At 44.1% G+C, this 27751-nt stretch overlaps 2 long non-coding RNA genes across 6 annotated transcripts in view; both read right to left on the bottom strand.

Annotated features, from left to right (window-relative positions):
• LOC148129734 (uncharacterized) overlaps positions 1 to 27751 on the bottom strand; it is a 795631-nt gene that overhangs the window by 631690 nt on the left and 136190 nt on the right. The gene's annotated exons all lie outside the window — the stretch shown is intronic.
• The window catches only part of LOC148129735 (uncharacterized), a 44072-nt gene continuing 23768 nt past the window's right edge, over positions 7448 to 27751 (bottom strand). For 2 of the 5 annotated variants that reach the window (XR_015750699.1, XR_015750696.1), the window contains exons 4-7: positions 16275 to 16414; positions 13420 to 13569; positions 11026 to 11224; positions 7448 to 8534 (exon numbers count right to left, since the gene is read on the bottom strand). This is a non-coding gene — a long non-coding RNA (uncharacterized LOC148129735). The remainder of the gene's footprint in view (positions 8535 to 11025; positions 11225 to 13419; positions 13570 to 16274; positions 16415 to 27751) is intronic. The other 3 variants (XR_015750697.1, XR_015750695.1, XR_015750698.1) reach the window with 2 other exon arrangements.

Raw genomic sequence — 27751 nt, 5'->3', positions numbered from 1 at the left:
ATTGGGCATCCCCACACTAATAAGTTAACCATTTAAAAACTAACAGTGATCACCAATCCGCTTTTATAATCCTTTATTGTATCAACCATCCCACTCAATCATCCGGTAAAGAAAGATTCCCGGCCCATTATTTTCACCAAGAGGATACTTTACTAAAGCTTAAGTGGTTACAGAAGTAGCAAAGCTGGATCTGGTGTTTTCACATGCAAACAATACACTTAACTTTACTTTTTCCCTGGCCATCCTTCCCATTATCAAGTAATATCCAATTGGGTGCGTGAATGTTGTTTGGGTAATGGACCTTCAGTTTGTGGGCTTTCCAGCTCTGCATACCAATGGTGACCTTGGGCTGGCTGGTGTTTCTCAGGCTTCAGACCAGCACAGCTTGGTTTCCATCCCTCCCCTAATTCCCCCACCCCACCCCAAATTCCAACCCTCTCTTCCCTCCCCCACCCTCCGTTGCTAATGTCAGGTTGTCAGCTTGCTATGCTTGACTAGCAGAATGGCAGCCATGGCATATTGTCTGTGGAAAGAGAAGGTTAGCAAGCAGGTAGAGAAGGTTTAGCTTAATGGAGCACATGCTAAACTCTGATAAAGATGGAAAACTGGAGAAAAAAGATGGGGCAGAAAATAAGAGAAGAGATATGGGATGATTTCTCGAAGCCCTCTTTTCTTTTGGATAAAAAGAAGGGAAGGGAAGGGGGAAGGCAAGGCAGCCAGATAGGCTGGCTGGAAGGGAAGATGTCTGCTTTGTAAGAAAGAGGGACACTGAACAATGAGAAAGTCAAAATGTGATAGAAATTGAGGGCTGCAAGATGGGAAATCCTAGATTGGTCAGCCAGTTTGGGGGAGCTAGTCAGTCCTGGCCAATGTCCCTGGGGTGAATTTCTTGTTGGGAAAAAGGTACCTTTTGGGAGGTCAGCTGAGCTGGGATAGCCCCTTGTGAAGGAGATGGGGGTCATCAGCCGATGGAGAAGGTGAGGTTGGGCTTCTTTGGGTTGCAACAGACTGGGCTTTGAGCGAGTGAGGAGGCTTCTAGTCTTGGGTCTAGATGGGCTTGCAGGGGCTTTGTCTGGGGCAGGGAGGGTCAGTTTGGGGCCGGTGGGATTAAGCAAACTGGGTTTGACTTTGGCCATCTTTAAAAGACGGCTGGGGGTACAGCCTCCCTTTTGTTTGTTTGTCAGGTTTATTTTCTCCACCATGATTTGGAAGCAGGTTGGAAGATGTGCTAGTGGTCACCTTCCAACCTCTTATACCCTCTGAAGCAGATCTGAGGGTGGGCTGAGGTTGGAGGTGATGAGACAATTCAGGGAGTGTTGCTTGGTGTGACTCTGAGATGGTCCTTCAGACCTGCTCAGCTCTTGCCTGGTCAAGTGGTCCTTGTCAAATCCACGTTTCCTTATTAAGACCCTGACAGGAAGGAAAGAGAAGGCAGTGGAGACAATATCTATCAATCAGAATAAAGCTGGAATGGAGCCACCTGTGCAAGCAGGAGTCCCTTTCCAATTCCAGACAAGGGGCTGTCCAGTCTCTCCAGTGATGGGAGCACTCACAATTTATGGAAATAAGCTGTTCTATGGGTGAGTTGTTCTCTCACTTTCAGAAAATTTCTCCTTAGTTCCAGGTTGCTTCTGTCCTTGATTATTTTCCATCCATTGGTTCTTTTCTTGCTCTCTGGTGCTTTGGAAAATAAGTCGACCCCCCTCTTCTTTGTGGCAGCCCCTTAAATACGTGAAGACTGCTTTTATGTCCCCTCCATCCTTCTTTTCTCTACACTGGCCATATGCAGTGACCGTTCTTCATATGTTTTAGTCTCCAGGCCTCTTCCTGTGGCTTTCTGACCTCTTGAAATGTTTCTTCAAGAGGGTGGTTTTATTCTCTCCCCTCCTGCCATGATCACCAGATTGTATTTCTGCTTCTGCTGGGAACGATTTTTTGCATTTGAAATCAGATTGCAAACCCTTGTGGTGCTCTACAGAAGTATTCATGCTTCCTGATTAAAATCCACCTTCCTTCCCACTCCAGCTCTTTCATCATGCATAAACTCATCTGGATTTTCTGTGGTCTGCGGATTCATGAACTCAGAGTGGTGTGTGTGATTGTGGGTCAATGAGCATGTTTGTCTTTAGGCTGGAAAAAGAAATCCTGCGCTTGGGGAATCCGTTCTGATCAGGGTCTGTGCCTTTATTGGCTGCATTAATGTGTGGAGTTTGGAAAGAATCAGACTGAATGATGGACTGAAACATGCTCCAGGTTTGTAAGTCTTGGTTGACTATCAAGAAAAAAATGAAAAACTTGTAGGAAAGGCACACACAAAACTCTGATAAAGTTGGAGAACAGTGGAGAAATAAGATGTAAGAACAAAATGGGGCAGAAAATAAGATACGTGGGAAGATTTCTGGAATCCCTTTTTTCCAGAAGAGGGAAGGAAAAGGAAGTGGAAAAGGAAGGGAAGAGAAAGGAGAAGGGAAGGGAAGGGGGAGTGGAAAGGAAGGGAAAGGAAGAGAAGGGAAGGGGGAAGGGAAGTTGGAGGGGAAGGGAGAGGAAGAGAAGGGAAGGAAAAGGAATGGAGAAGAGGAGGAGGGGAAGGGAAGGGGGAGGAAGGGAAGGGAAGGAAAGAGGGAACGGAAGAGAAAGCAGAGCCAGAGATTGAGGCAATCAGGCTGTCCTACTTACATTGTTTTCTCTCTGTACAGCACAGCAGCCAGCTCCTCACTACTAACACACCAGATATCCTGCAAGAATATTGTGTGGAGGTTTGCATCTTTCTTAGGGATAGAGACCCTTGGAGCATGTTCACTTTCCTGCATATCCATGTTGCCAGCCAATCAAGACAAAAAAAGCCACAAAACAGACAGAAGATATTAGAAACACCAATCAAGCAGAACACAGCAAACTCCAAGACCAATAAACACAGACCAAGACTCCCAACCAATCAGGAGGAAGAAAAAACCATTCTGGCACAGCAGTAGGCTAGCCCCAAATTTAAAACTGAAACGGCTGTGAAAGTCTGACTCACAAACGAACACAATACAGAAGCCTGATGATGGCAGATGAGATTCTGCCGAAATGTTGCTACAACTTTAAAAGCACAACTATAATGACGTGGGAAAATACCCGAGCAAAGCTGAATAACATACATACATACATATATATATATATTCATATTCTGAACATCAACTTTTATTTAAAAAGACATATTTCTAGAACTGAAAGTTGCAAAGATATGTATGGAACTGACCAGGCAAGCTGGTAGCATTCAAAATGTTTGGACTACATGAGCCCCAGTGAGCACAGACATTAGGAAACAACTGCTGAAACATCTGGAGATGCCAAATCGCTGCTTGGCTGATGGTTTTCTGCGGGCAGAGAGATTTTTGACTGAGGCGCCCTGGCAGAGGTATTGCATGCCCAATCTCCACAGTTAATGGAAGCAAGTTAGCCGGGCACTTTAAAAAAAAAAAAATAGTGGTACAACGGATTTGGCTATCAAGAACATACTTTAAAATTTATTTTGTAGCATTCAGGGCACACAGTTCCAAGGATACAAACCGCAAACATGAGGATGTAGCCTAAACTGAGGTGCCTGCTCCTAAGAAACAATTTTCAAGGGCCAAGTTCTGCTAGGATGTTCTTGGAACTCCTTCAATTCATCCCAATTCACAAGGCTGAAACTGAGGTCAAGAAAAAAAAAACAGGACCCTTTGAATCATCAGTTATGTTTTCGCCCCTTTATTATGAAGAGGCCCCAAACCTGGAAGATCTGTAGACCAGACAAAGAGCAGTTCATTCTCTGGAGGAGGTCACGTGGTGTGCTGGGGGTGGGGGCCAAGCTTGGCAAGAAAGTTTTGAAAGGCACCAGGAAATGGACATGGCTGCAGTTAATGGATTTCAAGGTCCTTCCAGCCAAAGAGGCCTTCAGGAAACTCTGGGGTGCATGGAAGGCATTTCCTGCCCTGGTGGAACTGGATGGAGCGTGTTATCAAGAAAGCCCATCATTCAAGGCTTGTTTAAGGCACTTAACAAGGCACCCCCTTTAGCCCTACGTGGAAGCCACACCTTGAAGGTGCTTCTTCAAAGAAGGCGATCAGCAAGAGATGGTTAATCCTTCTGACAAGGTGAATTGTATGAACAGTAGGGCACATGTTTCTCATACTACTGCCAACCTGGCCTCTCAGATGTCTCTGAGCACGGCATGACCTTTCTTTCTTTCTTTCTTTCTTTCTTTCTTTCTTTCTTTCTTTCTTTCTTTCTTTCTTTCTTTCTTTCTTTCTTCTTTCTTTCTTTCTTTCTTTCTTTCTTTCTTTCTTTCTTTCTTTCTTTCTTGGCTATTCCAATTTTATACCAATGTTCTTCTTCTCTTTTTTCCATTTAGAGGAAAATGCTTCATTGTCAGTTACTTTTTTCAAAAAGAAAGAAAGAAGGGAAGGGAAGGAGGAAGGAAGGGAAGCAAAAGAAAGAGAGAGAAAGAAAGAAAGAGAGAGAGAAAGGAAAGAAAGAAAGAAAAAGAAAGAAAGAAAGAAAGAAAGAAAGAAAGAAAGAAAGAAAGAAAGAAAGAAAGAAAGAAAGAAAGAAAGAAAGAAAGAAAGAAAGAAAGAAAAAGAAAGAAAGAAAGAAAGAAAGAAAGAAAGAAAGAAAGAAAGAAAGAAAGAAAGAAACTCTGCGTAGGGCCCCTCCTGGCTCCCCCAGGGCAATTCCTGCTGCTCCAGAATGGCAGCGGGACAGCAAAGAAGATCCTCTTCGAGCCATGACAGCAGAGGTGCTTTAGGCTCCCAGCACCTCTGCCTAACTGGCCGCCACCTGGGGAGGTGGGCTGCGTCTGGCAGGGGGAGGCAGCCAAGAGAGATGGTGGGTGGTGGCGCCAGAGCAAGATCTCTCTGCTAGGCACTGGATCAAGTTTCTCTCTTCCTATTCTGGAGAAGTAAAAGCTTTTCCCAGATGCAGAGACAGCTTCACCTATCTGCCAGAGCGAGCTGGTGAGCCCAGCTGGGATCGCTGTTTCCTTCTCTCTGGTCTTGGCTAAATGGAATGATGCATTCATATCATCCGGTAGATTCCCAGCATAACACGGCCAAAGTCAGTGTGAGGTCTCTTTGAATTCCACCACTCCCAGGCAGAAAGAGAAAACCCCACCCCACATGCAGCAGAAGACAAGAAAGAAGATGAAAGAAGAACACAATCCAGTTCAAATGCTTGGCGAGAACCTGAGAATAAGCAAGTGCCCAGATTGTATCGGGTGGTGGCCTCATCCAGGAGAAATTTCCCATCCTTTCCGCCAAGGCATCTCTCCCGGTATGACTGGGTCTCACTCAGCCAGAGGCTCTGGGAAATGATGCTGCCAAGGGTGCAGGATGCACCTGCAACCACAACTATTATGCAGGTCACAAGAGAGACAGGAAAACAAAGAAGTTCATAAGACGTAAAGTCCCTGCTTACTGAGCAAAAGGGCAGAGCTACTTTTATTTTAATGCAACAGCTGTAGGCTCCTCATTTAAAAGGTATCATTTCCTTTTTGTGGAAATATATGAGAGGCAAGTCTGCTTCGATCTAGGCCATTGGAAAGTGGAATCAGTGGGATGGGCTGACCCCCCGTCTTGGCCACATGAAACAATTGGAGATCTGTGAAGCATCAAGGTAAAAATTGGAGTTTGCATTTTGAGGATCTGGGAGGAGAATGTGGAAGCCTGGGAACCGGGAGGACCACTGCCGCCCATCCCCCGCCTCCAAGGAAGTGCAGCTTGTTGAGCAGAAAAAAACACTTAATTATAGTTGACGTGGGTTCCCCATAAGCCCAGCTGCTGGAGGTGAAAGATATATGGGGTTGGTGTGTAGAAAGGCTCAGTGGCCCTTTGATAACATTTTGTGAGGTCCTTTTTGGAAGCCCTTGGAAGGGAGCCAGGAGTGGATGCTCACAAACCCAACTGATGTATTAAGCATTGTTCTTCTTGTGCAAGTTGGTTGGAGGGAACCCAGCACAACACCTGAGAAGGAGGCGACTTTCTGTGTAAACTCACTTTGGGTGCAATGTGGGCAGCGTATTTGTGCATGTTTGTGTGTGTTTGAGTCAGTGCTAACTCCAGTCAACTTGCCTGAACCAAAAATAACCTCTTCCTCCACCAACACAGCCCTGACAGTTTTCTTGGCAAGGTTTTTCATAAACGTTTTCCTATTGCCTCTTTCCTAGGGCTGAGAGGCCCGAGTGACTGACCCAAGATTTTCCAGCTGGCTTCCTGCCTGAGGTGGGGCTACAATTTACTGTCACCCAGTTTCCAGCCTGGTTTCCTCGATACCAAGCTGGCTGTTGGACAGCACAAAATCATCCACCTGATTCAGGGGCTGAACCTGGAAGGGGACCTGTGTAGATAACAGGCAAAGAAGCACAGAGGACCTGGCTGGGGCAGGGGAGAGAGATGTTGGAGATGTTGACCCAAAGGGACCCAAGAGTGTGTTGGAGGTCCCTGTCCACTTGTTCAGTGAGGTGCCTGAATAGTCCCTTTTACCATAAGGATCATGATGAAACATCCTGTTGAGTTGCTGTTCAGGGGGTCCAGGATAATTCCCCAACCCCAAAACAGGGCTGTGCTGGTGGAGGAAGAGGCTATTTTTGGTTTCTAGGACAGGAATGATCTCATGTTTTGTCTAATCTAAATTCTGTCAAGCAAGCAAAATAAGAGAGAGCTGGTGAGCGAGAAATACACATTTAATAGAAGTCTGCCAGCCACATGTTCCCGTTGCTCCAAGGCAGGGAAGGGGTGGGTGTGGGGAGCAACAGCCTCTTAGCTGCAGGACAAAATGGGATTCGGCTCCGGTTCCTGCAGGCCCTGCCTCCTTCTAGCAAAGTAGAAGTTCGTCGAACCCCAAACCACACAGGAGGCCCTCGGGCAAACCGGAACCCGCTGGGAGTTTCTGGGACCCCTCAAGCAGGCCTTGGGGGCTGCTAGGCCTTTGCTGGATTTTTGGCAAAATCAAGCTAGAAGAAGAACTTGGGAGGCAGAAGATCCCACCACGGGGCCATCAAAATGCGGTGGCAATTTTAGAGTCAGAAAGGAAAAGTGATTTTCCTGAACAATTATACATTCAGGATGTGGAGCTGGATCACTCTCCCTACCCACCCCCGAATGTTGTCCTTACAACAGGACAAAAGGGAGGAGACACAACCTGACTGATACTATCCACCTATGGAAACACAGGCAAACCTCTTTTGATGTTGCTCACAAGTATTGAGTCGTAGCGGCGCAGTGGTGAGAATGCACTACTGCAGGCAAACTCTGCCCACTGCCAGGAGTTCAGTCCTGATGGGGCCTGAGGCTGACTCAGCCTTCCATCCTTCTGAGGTCAGGAAAATGTAGGCCTAGATTGTTGGGGGCAATATGCAAATAATGCTTCTACAGAGAGTGTTGTAAAGCACTGAGAGGCAATATGTAAGTCAAAGCGCTGTTGCTATTGCTATTTTGTGCAGGTTTATTTTTTTAATGGATGAGTCTTATAACCTTCCAAATAATGTTGGCCAGGACCGATGAACGCCCAGAGGGTGGCTGCATGGTGATACCACAATGAAGAGGGGGACAAGGAGGGGAAGGTGGAGATTATCCCACAAAGCCTGCCATTCAGAATTAGGAAGTAAGACGTTTTGCAGAGGAGCATCCTGCAAAGTGTCTACCTGTCTTTTTGCACAAATGACACTGGAGAAAGCAGTGCCTGCGGAAGGGAGAGGACAGGAAGGATGGGCCTCTTGGTATCCACCAGCAAAATTGGGAGATTGCCTTGACCTCCAAGAGACAGATGAGAAGGTCAGGGAGAGACAGCCAGGAATCCTGCAGCCATTTGCTTTTCTGAGAGTGAGCGAGCCAGGGGGCAGATCTTTGTCAGAACCCCAGACATTGTCACTGTCTCCAGTCTGTCTATTGGCCTACAAAAAGCACCTCCAACTCTTTCCCACTTCCTGTTAGTTCTCTCACCTGAGTTCTGCCTGAACCTTGGTATCATCCCTTTGGAACAATTTTCCATTAGCCAATCTTGTACAGGCAACAATTCTCATGAATGAAGGCAGGGATAATGTTGCAAGATCCAATCTGGGTTGGACACTGGGACCAAGTCTTCCAAGCTTTCAGATTCACGCTGGAGCCCATCCTCATGGAACTTCTCTCTACTGAAATATGTGCTTTGGGCTGCTCTTTGCATCGTACTTATGTGGTGCGTAGTTAGGTGTGGCTTCCTATTACTTGACTGGTGTGTTGATGGCTGGCAGTTGGCTGTTGTTTCCTTGTGCTGCCAAGTTAAATTCTGTCTCTCAGAGCTTTCCTGCTTCGTGTCTGAAGAATGGGGATTTCTTGCAGTTCCAAGGAGAGTTTGAAAACTCTTGCTTATATGGGACCTTTGGACCCTCATGAAATTTTTTTCTTTTGGAATCATAGATATCAACTGTAAATATTTGGACCTTCTGGGCTTCTCACAAAAATATGGCTTCCCTCATGCCATCTCTAAGAGGCCACTGAAAGCATTTAAGACAGAGAGTGACCTTACTGTATATTTACCTGTATAGGGAAAAACCACAGATGGACAAGATTAAAGAGTAAACTCAAACATTTGAGTATTGTACTGATCTAGAGACTTCACACCCCATGTTCAGTGTCACTAGTCCAGAAATGGACTCTTCTGGCCAGCACCTGGAATCAGCTTTTCATTGCCATCCACATTGCCATCTATCTCACTCCCAAAAGGCCACCCCTTTTTGAAGCACAGCATTCACTCTTTCCTTCTTGATTCGTGGCACTTTTTAGTCTTTCAAGCACCTCCAGAGGACAATCACAGAGGTGGGGCTCATCCCAGGCAGCTACTCTTGTGGAGAGTTTTGTTGCCTATCCTTTTGAGAGGACATCCATAAGAAGATCCCACAAGAGAGCTTGCCATTGTTGACAGCACTGGGGATAACTTGAGGGGAGGACTTTTCTTGGAATTTGCCAGGACAGAGCTAAGAGCACCAACCCCCCACTTCCAAGCTGTGATTCCTCTGCTTTGGTTGTAACAACACAGAACAAATTTCAGAAGAAGCTTAGGAAACGCAGGGCCCGTAATGAAAGCAGCCTGGGATCGGATCCTGCCTTTATCTCTCCAGTTTTCTGATCTCGAGGGCTCCATTTTTTTTAACTCGGGCTGGATAAACAATATGGGATTGTGTATGCAATGAAGCTCTAATTATCCTCACTCCCACCCCACTCCGGGTGTATTTCCTTAAAGGAAATGAACTGGGCATGGCAGCCCAGCCAATTCAAGAAATGCAGCAGTGCAATCACTTCCAGATTTTTCTTCGTTTCATAAAATAAAAAATAAAAACAGGCAATCTGATGGCTAGAAGCAGTGCAAAGAGAGGGAGAGCAGGAACACTGAGCCAGATCTGCTGACTGGGGCACCCAAGGACTCTGCTGATCGGAAACTGGGGTAGCTCCAGGAGAGCCCCAGGGCTGTTTTTCCTCACGAGAGGGGCAGGGAACCATGGTTCTGGTGCTCCCAACTGGGATGGGAGCTGGTGGGGGTGGGGGGGGGTGGCTGAGATTTCTGCAGCTGAAGATTTGTCAGAAGGATCCTGCCCTGAGCAGATTTAGTCCCAAGGGGGGGGGAGGGGAAGACAGACGAAGCGGGAGCTGCACAACTTGGTTTGCCATTTGACAGACTCATATGGCAGGTCTGTCTGCTTTCCCTCCACTTTGAGGTCAATAATAACAGAATAGCAGAGTTGGAAGGGACCTTGTAGGTCATCTAGTCCAACCCCATGCCCAAGAAAATCAATTCAAAAGGAAATATTTCTGCATCAGATACGAACAGCAGAAATCACGTCCTTTTGGTCCACAATAACAGTCCCTCCCTTAGAAGACCCTCTACGCTCCCTCCATCCCCTCCAACCCTTCTATTGTTTCAAGAACAATTCTGAGTCCTTTGGCTACTCCAAGGACCCAACAAGGCTGCCCACTCCCTCAACACTCCCCTCCCCCCGACACACACCTGCAATCCTTGACTTTGACCACAACTGAGCCCCAAACTTATATTGAAATATAAGACCTTTGTTAAGGGAGTTTTGTCCCATGTTGTGACCTTTCTCGCCACAGTGGTTAAGTGAATCATTGCCATTGTCAAGTTAGGAACATGGCTGTTAAGTGAATCCGGCTTCCCCATTGACTTTGCTTGTCAGAAGCTTGCAAAAGTGGGGGATCACATGGCCCCAGGACACTGCAACTGTGGTAAATACAAGTCAGTTGCCAAGCATTCAAATTTGGAGGACGAGACCATGGGGATGCTGCAACAGTCATAAGTTGGCCGTGTCCTCTTTGGCCACGTCCACACTGCTGCCTGCTCTTACCCCGTCACCTGTTAATGTTGCAAGCCAGAAGAAAATAAACAGAGAGTAAACTCCACTCCTTACTAGCACTGATGATGTTACCAAGTTTGGATAATGAAACGTCTGCAAGAAAACACTCACCAAAGGAACCTTCGGTTCACCCCTGAGCTCTAAATATTCTCCTCTGTCAGATGCTAAGATCCTCCTCTTCCCCACTACTCATATTTGTTGACCTTTGTCTCAGAGGTGCAAAACAAAACTGAAGGGCTTCTGTAGGACAGGTGGCTTTGTGGAAGAGCAGAGGGCAGACGCCTTGCCAGGAATTCATTAGCGGTGGAGGTGTCCAAGCAAAGGTCTTCATGTGGCTGATATTATGGAGATATGGCACAACCAGACATGCACAGACAGACAGACAACCAGCCTGCATTACAGAGCCCCATTTTCATCTCGATAGGGAGTGGGGTGAGGGGAGAACTGCTGTGAACAGCACAGACACAAATGTCAGGATGTTGGAAGCTCTATGAACAAAATATTACAACTGTAGAAAGAAAAGAGAGAAGATGGCCTGCAGATGCTGTATTTGTCCCAGTAGTGAGATTCAAATTTTTTTACTACTGGTTCTGTGGGTGGTGTGGTGGGCGTGGCAGGGGAAAGTTACTGCAAAATCTCCATTCTCTCCCCACCGCACTAACCTGCTTTCCAGCTCTGTTTTCCTGTGCAGGGCAACAAAAGAAGACCCAGCCGGTCAGCTAGAACTCAATGGGAGGCAGATAATAGATGGGGCGGGGCCAGTCAGAGGCGAGATTGGCTGGTTCTCCGAACCACTCAAAATTTCCACTACCGGCTCTCCAGAACTAGTCAGAACCTGCTGAATACCACCTCTGTTTTGTCCTGATTTTAAAAATAATGAAAGCAGGGTACAAGGGGGGGAGGGAGGGAGGGAGGGAGGGAGGAGGGAGGAGGAGGAGGAGGAGGAGGAGGAGGAGGAGGAGGAGGAGGAGGAGGAGGAGGAGGAAGGAGGAGGGAGGGAGGGAGGGAGGAGAGAGAGAGAGAGAGAAAGAAAGAAAGAAAGAAAGAAAGAAAGAAAGAAAGAAAGAAAGAAAGAAAGGAAGGAAGGAAGGAAGGAAGGAAGGAAGGAAGAAAAGAGAAGAAAGAAAGAAAGAAAGAAAGAAAGAAAGAAAGAAAGAAAGAAAGAAAGAAAGAAAGAAAGAAAGAAAGAAAGAAAGAAAGAAAGAAAGAAAGAAAGTCCTCTGGGAAACCCATTGACATCCTACTGACATCCATCTTACAAGCACATCAGAAGTTTATGATATAATAATAATAACCAGGAATATAACATTTTCAAAGGAAAATAGGTCTTAATATCTTTTTTTCTGATCCATGAGCACATTTCTCTAATCTGACCCCTTACATCACTGAGTGAAAAATCAGAAAGAACACCAGGAAAGAAAGCTCGTGGTTTGTATTTCTCAAGTTGATGCGAAATAAACAAGATGAGTTTAGGCTTTAGTAAAACAGTAAAGGCAAATACTCTTTCAAACTGAGTTCAACTCATGGATAGGAGGGCAAATAGATTTAGGACATCTTGGAGCAATTGACGAATGTAATTTCTGCAAAAGAATCAATAGAAATGGAGAAGGAATTATACAGCATCGAACTTTAGAAGTGGGGCAGCTGAAGTTCTGAATGAGTTAAAGCTTGATAAAGGACACCAAGAATAATAATAAGAGCTTTTTCAATTCAGTTCCAAAGAAAAGGAAGATGATCAGTGAAGATAAGAAAATGGTAACTAGTAAGAAAGAAAAGGCAGAGCTACCCAGCTTCAAATTGGTTAAATCTTCTGCAACATGTTTCCTCAGAAAGTTGAGAAGAACATGAGATGATTGAAGCTTTAAACTGATAAAAATAACACCAGAGACTATAATTCCTTGATTGTGTGCTGGGATAACGAAAGAAGTATCTTTTGATGGTCTGGCTAAGCCTTTATTATCTTTGACAAATTGAGAAGACTGAAAGAAGAGGCAGATGAAAAGAGGAGTGGAAATGTTGATCCGATCTTCAGAAAGAGGAAAAAGGATTGAGAGAAATGCAGACACTTTGACATCAATCCCGAGAAGAGCCAAAGCAGTTTTAAAGACATTGAGCTACAAATATCCTGTGGTGGAAATTACACAAAATCAGCACAAGTCCTAAAATGATACAATAACAACAAAAACAATCCGATCTTGGCAGGGTGACTTTTTTTCATCGAGTATTTTTAATCCTTAATAGACTGAACTAATAATATAACTCAAGCTAGATAAAAAAGAACTTGACTTCAGAAAAAAGTTTGACAGAGAACCTTCTGATAGGCCGATTAGCAAGCTGGTTAAGGGTTGACTGGATATATTTATGATGATTGCAACGTCCTGGGTTCATGCAATCCATTTGCAACCTTCTGACAAGCAAAGTTAATGGGGAAATCAGATTCACTTAGCAGCCATGTTACTAGCTTAACAACTGCAGTGATTCACTTAGCAACTGTGGCAAAAAAAAGTCATTATATGGGGCAAAATTCACCTAACATAAATTGGGCTCAATTGTGGTCATAAGTCAAGGACTATTTATAAACATATGCCTCCACACTACAGAATTTTTTCATGGGAAGAATTCTTATGATTAGTTTCAAAATCTTATCCCATATCCATCTGAATCCATAATCTGTCTAAATGAACACTCTACTAAAGCTTTTGCTGTTTCCATAATATCCAGACCCATGTCCTTATTTTTCACATTGTCAGCCCATATACCATGTGGAGAAAGGTGTCATTATCTAAGAGATTTTTCACTTATCACTACCAGAAGTACTTAAGCTACATTATGTAAAATGCAGGGGGCTTTTTTTTTTTTTTTTTTGTTTATGATGAAGTTAGTTAGATGGACATGTGCGGAATGAGTAACAGGCCAGATTGTAGGCGTCCTTCTTCTGGGGCGACCCCCTTCCACTTGCAAGGAAAACACGAGCTGAGCAATTGATTCTTAATACACCTGCAGGAAATGACAAGCAAGCCAAAAAAGAGATGAGCCATGGAATTCAAGCAGTTTACCTTTTGCACAGTGCTCGGCAGTCATTACTGAGGCTGCTGTCTGTGGCTTGGGGCTATTTTTAGACTTTTATTGCTGATTGTAGCTTCAATGCTATGGGTAGTTAACTGGCAATTTTGAAGTAATGCAGAAGGCGTTCTTCTCTCTGGAGCCTGAAATCAAATTGCAGAGTGACAAAGGATGAGCTGCACACTTGTTTTGCTCTGCAGCCCTTGACCTCCATGGATCACAATCCACTTAGATGAGAAGTGACTTCGCCTCGCTTCAGAAGAAAGGAAAACTTCACGTCAGACCCAACTAGTTCTTTAAGTCTCCAGAGTCTTTTTTCCTGTTCTTTTTCACAAGGCAGCCACTTTTAAATCTGCCAATGTTTATCAAAATTAATTCTTATTGACCCTCAGAGATCACTTGGGTGAATTACTTTTGGTAGGGTCATTTTCATAAAACGAAGATTGACTATCTTGATAGAGGGTCTCCGGCTTAAGCAGGGGTGGGACTGAAGGCAGTGGGGTTTTTCTGCTGTGCCGCTGCTTTATGGCATCTTCTTTGCCCTGTGGGTGCAGGAGGGTTGCTGCCTGGATCAGGTTGGGTGTGTGGGGAGACGGCGTGGGTCACAAAGGGTGTAGGGGGATCACAGGGACATGTGAGAAGTGCTACCTGGGTCAAGTAGGAGATGGCATGGGTCAAGAAGAACGCATGGGTGTGTGAGAAGTGCTGGGCCAGTCAGGGAGGATGGGTGGGTTATGGTTTTACAATAATTTTCAAGTATAATTTTATCTCTGAAGTTACGCCATGACTCTCTTCTTTCTACAATCTATCCTACCTCACCATCAAGTCCATAGTCCATAAGGCAGCAAATAAGATAGATGGAAGATGGATGGGTGGATGGATGGATGAATGGATTTCCAGTCAGCAATAAATGTAAATTTCTCTAATGATGGAGCATTCACAACGATCATAATTAATAATCACCATGTGTTTTAACCTCCTGTCCCTTGCTTGACAGACAGGACTTTGGAGGTCTTCTAGTCCAACCCAGATGGACTTCTCCAGGGGTGGGATACGACAGGGTTAACTACCGTTTCGGGATTTACGAGCTTCCCTGCAGGCTGCGAGCCGTGCACCTGTAAATCATCATCAGCATGCTGTGTGCAGAGAAGCAGCCTTTGAAACAGCCCTCTTTTCTTGTTTTTTTTAACTGCAGCTGTGCCTTGTTCGGCAGCTGAAGTTGAAAAATCAGGAAATAAAGATCAGGTAAGAGCCCGGGTGGGCTGGTGGGCAAAAACATCAGCAGACATAGAACCGGTTCTATGTCTGCTGCTCTTCAGAGCTACCGGTTCTACAGAGGTGGACAGAACCAGTAGAAACCCACCCCTGGACTTCTCTCTTCTCACAGTGTCCAAGAGGCAGTCTCCCTTCGCTTTGGGATGGAGCCAGAGCTTTGAGGCAGCCCTTTCCACCCCATTCTCAGAGTTGTTGTGGCAACCTGACCTCGTAATGTTGCTTCTCTGGAAGGCTGCTCCCCAGGAGATGATTCCCAAGGCTTACAGCCTTGGCTATGACGTTGTCTTTCTAGGACAGAAGGTGGTTGTGGAATCCCCTTTAGATGAGTTTCCTTTTGTAATTGGCTGCATTGCTCTTCCAGTCAGCTATGCCTTCTTTTTGTATGTACTACTTTATTTGCAAGCTGCCCACAGTCATTCAGGAGTTGAGTTATCCAAGCCTTGAAATTGGATAATAAATAAATAAAAATAAAAATTGATCTGGAAGCTATTCTGGGAAGGTTCCTGCTCCAGATTAATAAATAATCAGTGGATTCGCTGAGGAGCTTGCAGCCTTAGGGTCACAATTCAGCTTTCAATTAGCTTTTAAAGAGAATGGTAGAACTGTAATTAGCATACGATTACTCAGACTGAGAGTCACCTGCCGTGAAGGCAGACAAGTCAAACTACACTCATAGAGCCCTAATGGCCTACCTGTTAATACAGTCATGTCAATTTGTCCCAGATTTGGTCAAAATCTGGCTCAAAAGCCCACCTGAGCCCATTGCCATGGTAGGATCAGATCTCAGAGGAAGATGTGGGTTCAGAACTAGCCACTGACAGCATGTAGATTTTAATCCAGAACTATTTTTGTTAGGCATAGTATCAGAAAAAATATGATAAAGGGAATGTATATTTGATGTTACATTATTTAACAGCAGCAAGAATTGTATTTGCACAACATTGGAAAAGCGAGGAAACACCTACGGAAGAAAATATAATTAAAAAAAATACTCAACTGTGAGGAAATGGACAGACTAACACTGAAGATAAAAGAAAAAGAAGACACAGAATATTTTCAAACTTGGGACTTGTTTTATCAATGGCTGGATAACAGAGGTAGAAATTAGGAACTGAAGAAGTGTTACTATGTAAATGAATGGACTCAGACAGTACACTGTTCATTAAGCACATATTTTATGTAAAGAGAAAACCAATAAAAGATATAAAAGATATATATAAAAGAGCTAGCCACCGACTTGCAGCTATTTTTGCCTGATCTGTCTATTGTTCCGTTAGTACCCCTGAGGGAATAGCAAAGATTTGCCTTTCTGATTTTCCCAAGCTAGAAGCTTTATTAGAGGGAGCTAAGACTGGCTTGCCAGCTTATTGGGTGGGGGGAAGGAGCAGGGCAGGGGCCTCCTTGGTGCTTCTGCAGCAACTCTTGAGAAGCCCAGAACCAAAGGCTGTTCCTGGGGGAAGCAACCGGAGGCTGGTAGGGGATGCCAGAACCCTTTCTAGATGGGCAGGGAAAACAGATGTGAGACATCAAACCTTAATTCTGATACATATTTACCCCTGAAATACATGCTCACCACATATGCTGACTCAGTTGGGTTCCAGTTGTCAATTGGGTATTGTTAATGTATCCCCTCCTTTGCTCTTTTCAAGATGAATCTTGTTGAACCTCATACAGCTGTTCATGTTGGCTTCCTGTGCAAGAGGAACTGGTGGTCTGAAAGTAGAAGAGTTACCTGAATCTGTCCACATGGGTAGATTAGTCCGTGCTCAGTTTTAGGCTGATGGCTCATAAAAACATCTGCAGTTAAAATGGTTTGGCTCTGTGACTGATTATTCTTCCAGTACAACTGGAGGGATTTATTTCCTTGTTGTCTGTTCTTCTACTATCACCCTTCTATTGTGTGCGCCTTATCTTAGAATACAGAGATGGGTCAGGCTGTGGACTTCCTTGTTCCTAAGTGTCCTCTTCCTTCTCAAAAAGACAAACCTTTCCCTTGGTTACTTAGGGAGCTAAGATCACAATTGTAGATTAGAAGTGGGAGGAAGATAAGTGGAGGAATGATGAGCCAGACTAAGTAGGGATGAAGATGTCTGACAGCCTATTTCAACTTCTAATCTACTGCAATGGACTTACAGTACTTACTGAAGGGTCCTTACTTCTCTGTTTCCAGCACATCCATAGGCTGGTGGTTCGTTTCCATTTTGAGGCATTCCTCCAAAAAAATTACAACAGTCAATGGCTCATTGTGAACATATGCTTGGTTCTTGGAAAACAAGTGGATTAGATGTAACTAGACATGGACCGCAGAAGGGGCAAGTCAGAGGAATATAATTTTGATAACTACTTGTCCGGTTATCTGGACCTTTTTAAATTTGTGGAACTCAAGGATTTAGATATAATATATAGAGAATTAAGGACCATGTTTCAATCTTGATCATTTTCACTGAATCAAGAAATCAGGATGGGACTGGTACCATTGTTAAAATATTCAGTACCTTCTTGCCAGACAGATGTTCTTCCTTACCTAAACTCTCTTTTGACTTAGGAGATCATCCAAAGTACAAGCTAGTTTCAGATCTTCCATGGGTGATCAAGAAGAGGTGGTGAACACCTATTTCCAAAACCATTGCAATGATGTTTTGGGAAGGAACATAGAAGGTACAATAGAATAATAGGGCTGAAAGGAACCTTGGAGGTCTTCTAGTCCAACCAACTGCTCAAGACAAATGACCTTATACTGTCCCAGACAAAAAGTTATCCAATCTGTTCTTGAAAACCTCCAGAAATGTAGCATCCACAGTTTCTGGAGGTCAGCCATTCTTACTAATTATTTGTTCTCACTGTCAGGAAATTTCTCCTTATTTCCAAGTTGGATCTCCCTCTGATGAGTTTCCACCCATTGCTTCTTATCCTGCCCTCTGGTGCTTTGGAGAGTAAATAGACATTCTCTTTCCTGTGACAACCCTTCAAACATTGGAAGACTGCTATTCTCTCTCCCCCGAGTCTTCTCTTCATTAGGCTGAATATACCTACTTAGTTCCCTTAGCTGTTCATCATATGCATTAATATGCTCAATCTTTCTAGGGCCTCAGCGTCTTTTTTGTATTGTGGTGACCAGAACTGGGCACAAAAGTTCAAATATGGCCTCAGTAATACAATACACAGCAGTACAATGATTTTTCGTGATCTTGAAAGTATCCCTCTGTTGATGCAACCCAAACTGTGTTGGCTTTTTTGGCAGTGCAGCACACTGGTGACTCAAGCAGTAATTCACCAGGACACCTAGCTCCCTCTCACAGTTATTGCTATTGAGTTAGGTACTGCCTATCCTACACCTGTGCATCTGTGTTTTTTTTTTTCCTGCCTAAGTGCAGGACTTCACTTTTCTCACCACTGAGCTACATCTTGTTGAATTTTGAGCTGACCTTAGTGAGAGAAAATGAATGAATGAGCCATTAAGAGGGTTCTTTGAGAAAAGCCCTGAGAAAAAGAAAAGTTTCAGAATTCAAAGTAACCATTTCTTGATTTTGTTTAGCATAAAATAGGTCAGAAAGAAAGATGAATAGGCTTTCAGGATTCAGTTATCATATCATATTATAATAAAACACATTCCAGCAATCCCTGGCTAACCTCTAAGCATTGACACTTTGGGATCTATTTCCAACAGGTGTTTGGTTAGGATATGTTATAGAATCTGATTTGATCCCCCTGGACTAGTAGATTCCATAATCTTATGTCAGAAATTGGATGAAGGGAGTACCTACCTATTAGTACTCCTGGAGTTCTTCTGGGTCTTGCATTCAGTGTTTTAGAGTGGTCGCAGTCTATCCTTCAGACCATTTCTAGAAAGTGATTTTGGGGACCACTGAAGAATTACTCCACTGGGTCATTATTCCTATTCCATTAGATGAAATTGCTGGAGTATCAACTAGTTCTGTTCTACATTCCTTATTGGACAATTCCAGGGAAGCAGTTGGGATCCTGGAACATTCTGGAGTTCACTATCACTATACTTTGGTCAGAGAGGACAGGAAGCACAAAGAAGAGAGAGATTCTGTTGGTAAATAGCTAAGTGGATCTGGAGATTGAGGTTCACCCTCTTCCAAATGTCCCTTGTTTTGCAGGTTGAAACTTTGGCAAAGAGCATCAGAGCACATAATTATTTCTAGAGTACCATCTGTGATTCTTCACCAGCTAGCTGGATTTGGCAATGACATGCATACCTTGCCTGTATCCTGTTTAGACTACTGCAAGTTGTTTTACTTTGGACTATGCTTGAAAACTGTGCGGAATTTGTAGCTGTTATGAAGTCTGGCAACCAGACTGCTAAAGGTGTAAGATACTGGGATCACATGGTACCTCTACCTAAAGATCTGTACTGGTTGCCAGTTGGATACCAGACACCAACTGTGGCAGTGATTTAACCTGTAGAGCCCCTCAATGCCCCTGGGCTTGAGTTAGGGATCATCCTTTCTGTTTTGAATCTATGTTGCCGGCACCTGGCATGGAGAAGAGGTCTTAAATGGGGACAGAGTCGTAATGGGGTGTATTTCTTTGCGAGCTGAGCTTGGGCACCTTGAATACTCACCCGAGTAGAAAGGTAGGGTACAAATCAAGCAAGCAGACAATCCAACGGGCCATATTTCTAAGCGCCTTTGGAAATGTCACACAACAACCTCTCACCACATTATGAATCCTCAGAATGAAGCTACACCTAATTGCTCTTTCCAGATGATTCCACCTGTGCAATACCTAAGATTTCACTTTAACAGAGCCACAGATGGATGGTGAAGTTTTCAGGGAGTTGAAGGCAATCAAGTAAGAGAATTCTGCAAACAGGAACTATTTCTTTCTCTTTCCTTTTGGGAAAACAAGGCAGGTGACCTTATCCAGCCACATGCGCACACTTGCTGGGCATTGAGCTGGTGCTGTGGTGAAGCAGGACAAGAGCTGCACTTTTGCTAGCCCCTGTCTCCACATCTTCCATAGTGGCCTTGCAGTGAGATGGGTGGCAAACAAATGTAATAAATAAAAAACAAAACCTCTGTAAATCCATAACTACGCACTCAAAGGACTTTCATACAGCAGCTGCTAATGGATGAGATTCACCTATGGACAGAGGTGCTAAGCCAAGAGTGCCCTGATCACAGTGTGATCCATGCCAGGATCAAGTCAAATCTCCAAACTCAGGAGATCATGGATGAAACAAAACATGTTGACCCTGGAGGAAAGTTGTGCATCTCCCAAGTCATTCTTGAGATTTTACTCACATGGATTTGTCTCTGCATTTCAAAAGTTATCTTAAATGTATGCTGGAGAATGTGATTGATGTGGCCCAAGGGAAGGGCGCCTAGCAAAACTCAAGGTGTGGAGACGCATAGCACAGAAAAGCCTTTCCAGAGGAGAGGAGGAAACTGCTCTCTCCAGGCTTCCCTTCAACACAGGGATCTTCCATGATTGATGGGGTTTTCCACTCTGCCCGTGGACTCCTCCCCCTCTCCACCCCATCACACTAGAGAATCTACCCATTGGAACAGCAGGAACAAGGAGGTTTTGAGGATGCAGGCAAGTTAAGAGGCTGCCTGATTGAATTTATTCAAAATGGGTGAAGAGAGCCTATCTGATGAGATCTGCAAAGCCTGAACGATGTCCTATTTTGGGGGGTGCCAGGAAGAGATTGCTGAAAGGAGGTGGTGGGGTGAGGTGGGGGTGTTATTTATTTGTCATGCTGGGAAACTGCAGGCTCCCAGTAAACCCAGTCCTTGCTGATTGACACCGAGCCATTCAACACCAAAAAGCAACTACAGAAGCAAACATGGTAAACATCACAAGCACGAAAACAATCAACATACAACAAGAAAGAAGAAAACTTAGCCCAAAAACTCATGGGACAGACTGAAGCATAAAGATTCTGTGCCAGGATGACAGAGGCATAGGTCTGTTTTTGAATTCTTCTTAAAGCATACATAAGAGGCTGCTCAAACTGCTGTGGAGCACTCTGTCCTATCATTTCCAGGTGGGCTTCTGGGTGGCTCCCAAAGGAGGACTTGAGTCAAAATTGATGACTCCTTGAATACCAGTAGGGAAACTGAGGAAGTAAGCAGGTTGCCTTCGATCAAGGGCAAGGCAAAAACTGAAGGATGCATCCCAGGAAGCAGCAAGATGGCAGCTGGGTACCAGTTGGCTCTCCTAAGGATGGAAGGGAGAAGCCTGTTGCTCCTTTTTCAGGAAGCAAAACATCCGGCAGCTTTGAATCTCTGGGTAACTCCTGGCTAACTTCTGGATGGGACATCCACCCTCTTGAAGAATTTCCTCGCTCAAGGAAGTTGTCACCATACAGAGGTTCATCTTCCTACAAAGAGATTCCTTCTTTCCCAGCTTCTTCTTCTCACAGACAGCAAGAGAGCTGCCATCTTGGAACATCCCAGAAAGTTTCATGTCTGATTGCCCCACTGTTCTCCAGCTCCAAAGTGGGAGCCTTTTGAGGTGAACCTCATCACTGCAAAAATCTATTGGAGCTCTGTATGTTGTATTGGAAATTGGAAAATATAAGAAAAAGATGTTGAAACCCTAGAAAGAGTGCAGAGAAGAACAACAAAGATGAGAAAGAGATAAATTGTACAAGGAACAGTTAAGGGGACTAGGAATGTTTAGCCTAACAAAGATGAGAGTTAGGAGTGACAAGATGGCAGTCATCTAGTCCTTGAGGGGCAGTCACAGAGATGAAGGGGTTATTCTCCGTAGCACCTGAGGGCAAGACCAGAAACAATGAGTGGAAGGTCTCATCAGAAAGAGATTCAATCTGGAAATAAAAACAATAAATGAAGGGAATAGCTTGCCTCCCACAGTTGTGGCTGCTCCATCTCTGAAGGTTTTCAAGAAAGGATTGGAGATTGATATGTCTAGGATAGGACTCCTGCCTTGGGCAGGGGTGACTAGAAGATCTCTAAGGTCCTGCCTTTTATAATTCTATGATTCTATTACTGGTATGAACGAGTGTAACAGTGGTATTCTGAAAGCCAGGCATTAATTATTTTCCTTTTTCCAAAAAGTGTCAATGATACTGAACTGAGGAATGAAACGAAACCCTCTAAAGAACAAACTGTAGCTTCGGGCCAAGTGCTGAGCTAGCTGGCAAGCAAACGTCCCCTCCGGCTGGGGAACGCATTCACCCCTTAGTCAAACAGCCTTCCTCCAAAACGGCTCCCCTACACAAACCTCTCCTTCTGCAATGGTATGTGGGAAAGAGGAGCCTAGGCCAAGGGATGGTGCTAAAGGAATAGTCCCAATAAAGAACACCATAGCCCACAGCTGTATAATGGCAAGGCAACAGGGTCAGAAGGACTCTCCCTAGGTTCTCAGGCTGTAAAGGAGACTGTGGGGAGTGGGATGATTATACGCTCAGATTTGAATATTCATCATTGTACAACAGAATAACAGAATTGGAAGGAACCTTGGAGGTCTTCTAGTCCAACTCCTTGCTCAAGCAGGAAGCCCTATACTATTATAGAAAAATGGTTGTCCAATCTCTTCTTAAAAACCTCCACTGTTGGAGCATCCACAACTTCTGGAAGAGAGTCGCTAATTAATTGTTCTAACAATGTTTTCTTAGTTCAAGATTGCTTCTATCTTTGATTACTTTCCATTCATTGCTTCTTGTCCTGCCCTCGGCTGCTTAGAGAATAGGTTGACCCCTGTCTTTGTGGCAGCTCCTCAAATATTGGAACACTGCTACCGTATCTCCCCTATCCTTCTTTTCATTAAACTAGATATACCTCATTCCTACAACTGTTCTTTGTATGTTTTAGCCTTCAGTGCCCTAATAATCCTTGTTGCTCTTCTCTACACTCTTTCTAGAATCTCAGTGTAGTTTGACAATAACGTAGAATTATCTCATCTGGCTATGTTTTCTATTGGATTTACTGGTGAGGTCAGCTCATTCTTCTTTCCCTCCTTTCCATCTGCTGGGTTTCCAGCTGCCTTTCCTGGTTCCCAGAGTGGTGGCTGGGCTTCCATAGACTTCCTGTGTGACACTGGGTGACACATGCTTTCTTGCACTGGCACAAAACAATGGCGCTGTTGATGTTTCCTCATGGGCAGGTTCCAGCCTTCCCATCATCGCAGGGGCCCCCTTGGAACATGTTGAACCAGCCCATATTTTACTGTTTGGGTAAAACCCATGCTCCTGGCCAAAGTAATGCTGAGCCATCAAATGTGGTCATTCAGTCACTCATGAAAGTAAGCGTTGTATCCTCTAACCTATAATCTACTATTTTATTCATGAGGACATTAGCAGAAACTTTTCTGAATGTTTTGCTGAGATCAAGATGCTGGCCAGCCAGAAATCTATTAAGCTACTAAAGCTATCAGACATGAGATGAGCTTAGCCTGGCATAATTTATCTATGGTCATCCCATGCTGGCACTTAGTGATTTTTGATACACATCACATACTCATACCCACTTTCTATAATTTTTATTGTTATTTTACTGATATTCAATGTGAAATGACAGACTTATATGGAATAATCTATGATTCCAGGATTATTTTGCATATCCTGTCTGCAATTAGTCATACTGCTATCGTTCTTCCCTCTCCCTCAACCAGGGAGGGAAAAGGAAAACCAGGTTCTTCCTTTTTCAAAGTCTTGAAAGGGAAAACTTTACTTGTTTGTTTTTTTAATTTCCTAAATTTTAGAAGGAAAGGATAAAATGACTCTCACTGTTTCAGCCAGTCAGAGGTCAAAATTTTTTGCATACTTTTCTCCTAAAATTTCTTTTCTTCTTTTCTTGGGAGAGAACATAAGCTTAACAAACAAAATGTAAGATGCACCCCTATGCATTCCACACCTGTCTTTTAAAGATGACCAAAGTCAGACCCAGTTTGCCTAATCCCACCGGCCCCAAACTGACCCTCCCTGTCCCAGACAAAGCCCCTGCAAGCCCATCTAGACCCAAGACTAGAAGCTCCTCACTCGCTCACAGCCCAGTCTGAAGGCAAGTCTTGCGAGGAGGTTGCAACCCAGAGAAGCCCAACCTCACCTTCTCCATCGGCTGATGACCCCCATCTCCTTCACAAGGGGCTATCCCAGCTCAGCTGACCTCCCAAAAGGTACCTTTTGCCCAACAAAAGAACTGATTCCAGAGACATTGGCCAGGACTGACCAGCCTGGACTCTCCCTTTTGTGTAAAACAGGCATCCAAGGATGCTACAATAAACATGGGTCTTTCCCTCAGGGTTGTGCTCCTTCGGAGTGAATCCATGAGCCATCACTATGACAGGATCTCATTCCCCTTGGTTTTGACCTGAGGCTCCCAGGGAGAGAAGATGCTCACTCCTCAGGAAGGGTCTCCATGGGTCTAATGGAAAAAGACTTGAAGAAAAAATTTGGAACTTTGACCCTATACATGTTGACAACAGCAAGACAACAGTATGCACAAAAATGGAGGGCACTTTGATTCCCACCATAGACGAATGGTTGCAGGAGCTGATGGAGTTGGCAGAAATGGCAAAATTGACTATTTTGATTAAAGAAAAGAATATAAGTACCTTTGTTTCCACATGGATACCGCTTCTGAACTTTGTGGATGAGGTGGAAACAAATGAAATTCTGATTTTGGGTTTTTCCAATTAGATTGACAGAAATGTCTAGTTTATATTGCTATGAAAAAGAAAAAAAGTTGTGGTTCGATGTTAATGCCTTGTTTTACTGCAACAGAGGGGGTCAGAAGTCAACACTTTTTTTCTTTTTCCCAACCTTTCCTCACTTCTCTTTCCCCACTTTCCCCCAACTGTTTTCTTATTTACTTTTGTATTTTGTATCTTACCTCATAACTTAATAAAATGTTTAAAATGGGGGAAAAGGAAGTGTCTCCATGCTCCATGTGGTTGCTACTCACTTTCTGGCTTCTTGCACCCAGAGGGTGATTCAGTCCACCAAGTACAGCGCAGAAGCCAGAGCCCACCCCCCCAAATTCCAATTAGAGCTCACCCACAGGGAGGGGTGCAGCAACCTGGTGTCATGCCCCTGTCAGAGTCTGAATCTGAGGAAGAAGCCGAACGGCTGGCAGGGAGTGGGAGTTTGGCTCCATTGGCTGTGGAAGAAACTGGGGAAGGGCAAAGCCTGGCTGGGCAGAGCAGGAAAGAGGTAGAACAAGGGAAAGAGAATTCAGAGGAAGACCCAGGCCCACCCCCTCTTCATCCTAGGGCACGCAGGGAGGAACGGATAAGAGAGCAATGTGGGTTGGGTGGCTTACGGGGGAGGAAAGGGCCCTGATTCCCTTCATTAGCTGCAGCTGGAAACACAGTGTATAAAAAAGGCAAGCTGCATGCAGCAAGCTGTTGGGAACAAATGTGACTTTATCTTATGTTGTTGTGGCTTATTTGTGTTCCTGGCATCTTCCCAACTGTGTGAGTTTTGCTGTGCTTTCAAGTCTGAAATTCTTGCTCCTGCCCTGTCAAGCTAATTAGTTTGGCTTGTTTGAACTTTAAGTTACAGTTTGTGTTTACCCTGTTTTGGATTGAATTTTCTGCTGTCAAAGGCTGTTCCTGGAAGCATTTTTCTCTAGCTAGAAGGTAACCTGGACACTGGGAACAAAATCGGAGATAATAAAGGGACTCATTGATTATCTGACTGTATTGCCTTTGTGCCATGCCCTAGGTCATCACACCTGGGCCTGTTTTTCAACCCAACCTTTCCACCCCTTCTGGAATCTCATACTAGGCATTCTAATGATAACAACAAATGATAGTGAATCAGAATTGCTGCCTTTCTGAGCTACCTAACAAATGAATAAAATGAAATCCATGAAGCTTCCCTGAAGGCCATGTGAGTGGTCCTCTAACTAAAGAACCACTCTTGGATTGTAGTAATTTTATTGAGAAGCCAGACACATCCTTTCCCATTATTATTTTCAAAAAAAGAAACACATCCATCTAGGACAGGGCTCTCCAAGCTGGCTGGGGAATTCTGGGAGTTGAAGTCTGCCAGGCTTAAAGTTACCGAGGTTGGAGACCCCTGATCTAGAATGTACCTAAAGGCCAAAGTGAGGTGTCGAGATGATTTATGTTCCCCGTTTGTTTAGAGATCCAGTCAATTTACATAGCTAAAGTTGTGAGTGCTCCAACACTGGAGGCTTTTAAGAACAGGTTGGATAACCATTTGTCTGAAATGGTATAGGTCTCCTGCTCAAGGAAAGGGTTGGAGAACGGAGCTGGAAAGCAGGTTAGTGGGTTGGGGAGGGAAGGGGGATTTTGCAGTAACCTTCCCCTGCCACGGCCACCAAGCCATGCCCACCAAGCCATGCCCACAGAACCAGTAGTAAAAAAATTTGAATCCCACCACTACTTCTGTCCCAACTTTGCCTTCACCTGAGTGTGCCACCTTGATATTTAAAATGTTCTTGTACAAAACTCCTGCTTTTGAGGATAAGAAATTCCACGGCATTTTCACCAGAGACGTCAGTTCACAATCCAGACTTGCTGTGAGGGGATCATGAGCTCCTGATGTGCTTTGACCCAATTTTGGGCCTGTTTTCTGAGGAACTCATTCACTCCAGCATTCCTGTTTTTGTCACCCATCTCTGTCATCTGTCTGGTACTGTTCTCGTCTGGGTGTTTCTCCTGCAAGCCAGACGCTTCGCTCATAATGGACAACATGCGCTCAAAACATGTGAGCAGTGGGGTGTGAAGAGCCAATCCCGCTTGTCAATCTGAGTGGTGTCCAACTTCCCTTCCAGATGGCTGTGAGAAACAAAGAAGGTGGCCTCATTTAGCACCACTTCAGGTGAAGGTGAGACATCTTCTTGTGACCTCTTCACACTGCCAGGAACATCATGCCATCCTGTATAGCATTTTGGATTTAAAGGGCTACGTGCTTCCGAGGCTGCAGGCAAGGGCAGCCCAGCAGCCATTTTGTCAGCCTTCAAGAATCTTTCTTCTGCTTGTCTTTCTGGCTGCCATAGTAACGGGGGGAAGGAGGATAAACTGGGATTTGTGGGGAGGGGAAGAGTGCTGGAGGCTTGACAGGGTGAACTGTAACACTTGGGAAAACTTTATCGTTTATGCTTACTTGCTTACTGCGCAGCGGCAGCATCTTATCTATCCAGGCCAAGAGCAATGGCCAGATGTCTGAATCACCACATGACACACACATCTTAGATTGGATGGCCAGTTTGAACTATTGTGGGTGAGAACATTGCCATAACTTTGTATATGTGATTTTTGCGCCTATTGCCTCAGATCTTGACTTCTTTTGATGTTACCACTTGATTTCCAGTAAAAGTGCTTTTCTCTATAACAATGGAGTCTTAGACTAGAATATACATGTGACTGGAAAAATGATAAAACAGTGTATAGACTTAAAACCAGAGACATTTTGGGGGGGAATTTTGCCTGAGGGTTACAACAAAGAGTTAACGTATTTGATTACCAATGTATTAACAGCAGCTAGGATTGTATATGCACAAAATTGGAAAAATGAGAAAATTCCAATGGATGAGGAAATAATTAAGAAAATAATGGAATGTGCAGAAATGAGCAGATTGACAATGGCAATTAGAGAACAAGAAGAAAAAGAATATTATAAAATTTGGAAGTTCACAATTTATTTTATGAATGGCTGGATAGAAGAGTAAGAAATTGAAATATGTAAGTACAGTATAATATACTACAACTGATAAATGATTGAGTTAGATGAGTAAGAAAATGAATGTGAAATATACCCTTGAAAGACAATAACTACAATATTAAGGATAATATAAAAATTGATACATGTGATATAAAATACTGACAAGAATGAATATAAACATAAACAAGTAAGATATGTATGTTAATGTTACTATGTGCACAAAGATATATGTACCCAACTGACACACTGTTGAAAAGAAAGGTTTTATTTGTTTGTTATTGTCTTTGTTATAAAAATAAAAAAACTTTATATTTAAAAAAAATGGAGTCTAATGGTTTCTTTCTTGGATTTTGAACTGGAGCCTCACCTGACACATCTGCAGCTCCTGAAACCACGTGGGCTTTTCTGCCCCCATGCAGTTC

Source organism: Notechis scutatus, chromosome 10, assembly GCF_049901735.1.
Source record: "Notechis scutatus isolate UNSWTSFEM ecotype Mainland chromosome 10, rNotScu1.2, whole genome shotgun sequence".
NCBI lineage: Eukaryota > Metazoa > Chordata > Lepidosauria > Squamata > Elapidae > Notechis > Notechis scutatus.
The sequence above is the reverse complement of the archived record's forward strand: the minus strand, read 5'-3'. Positions and strand labels throughout refer to the sequence as shown.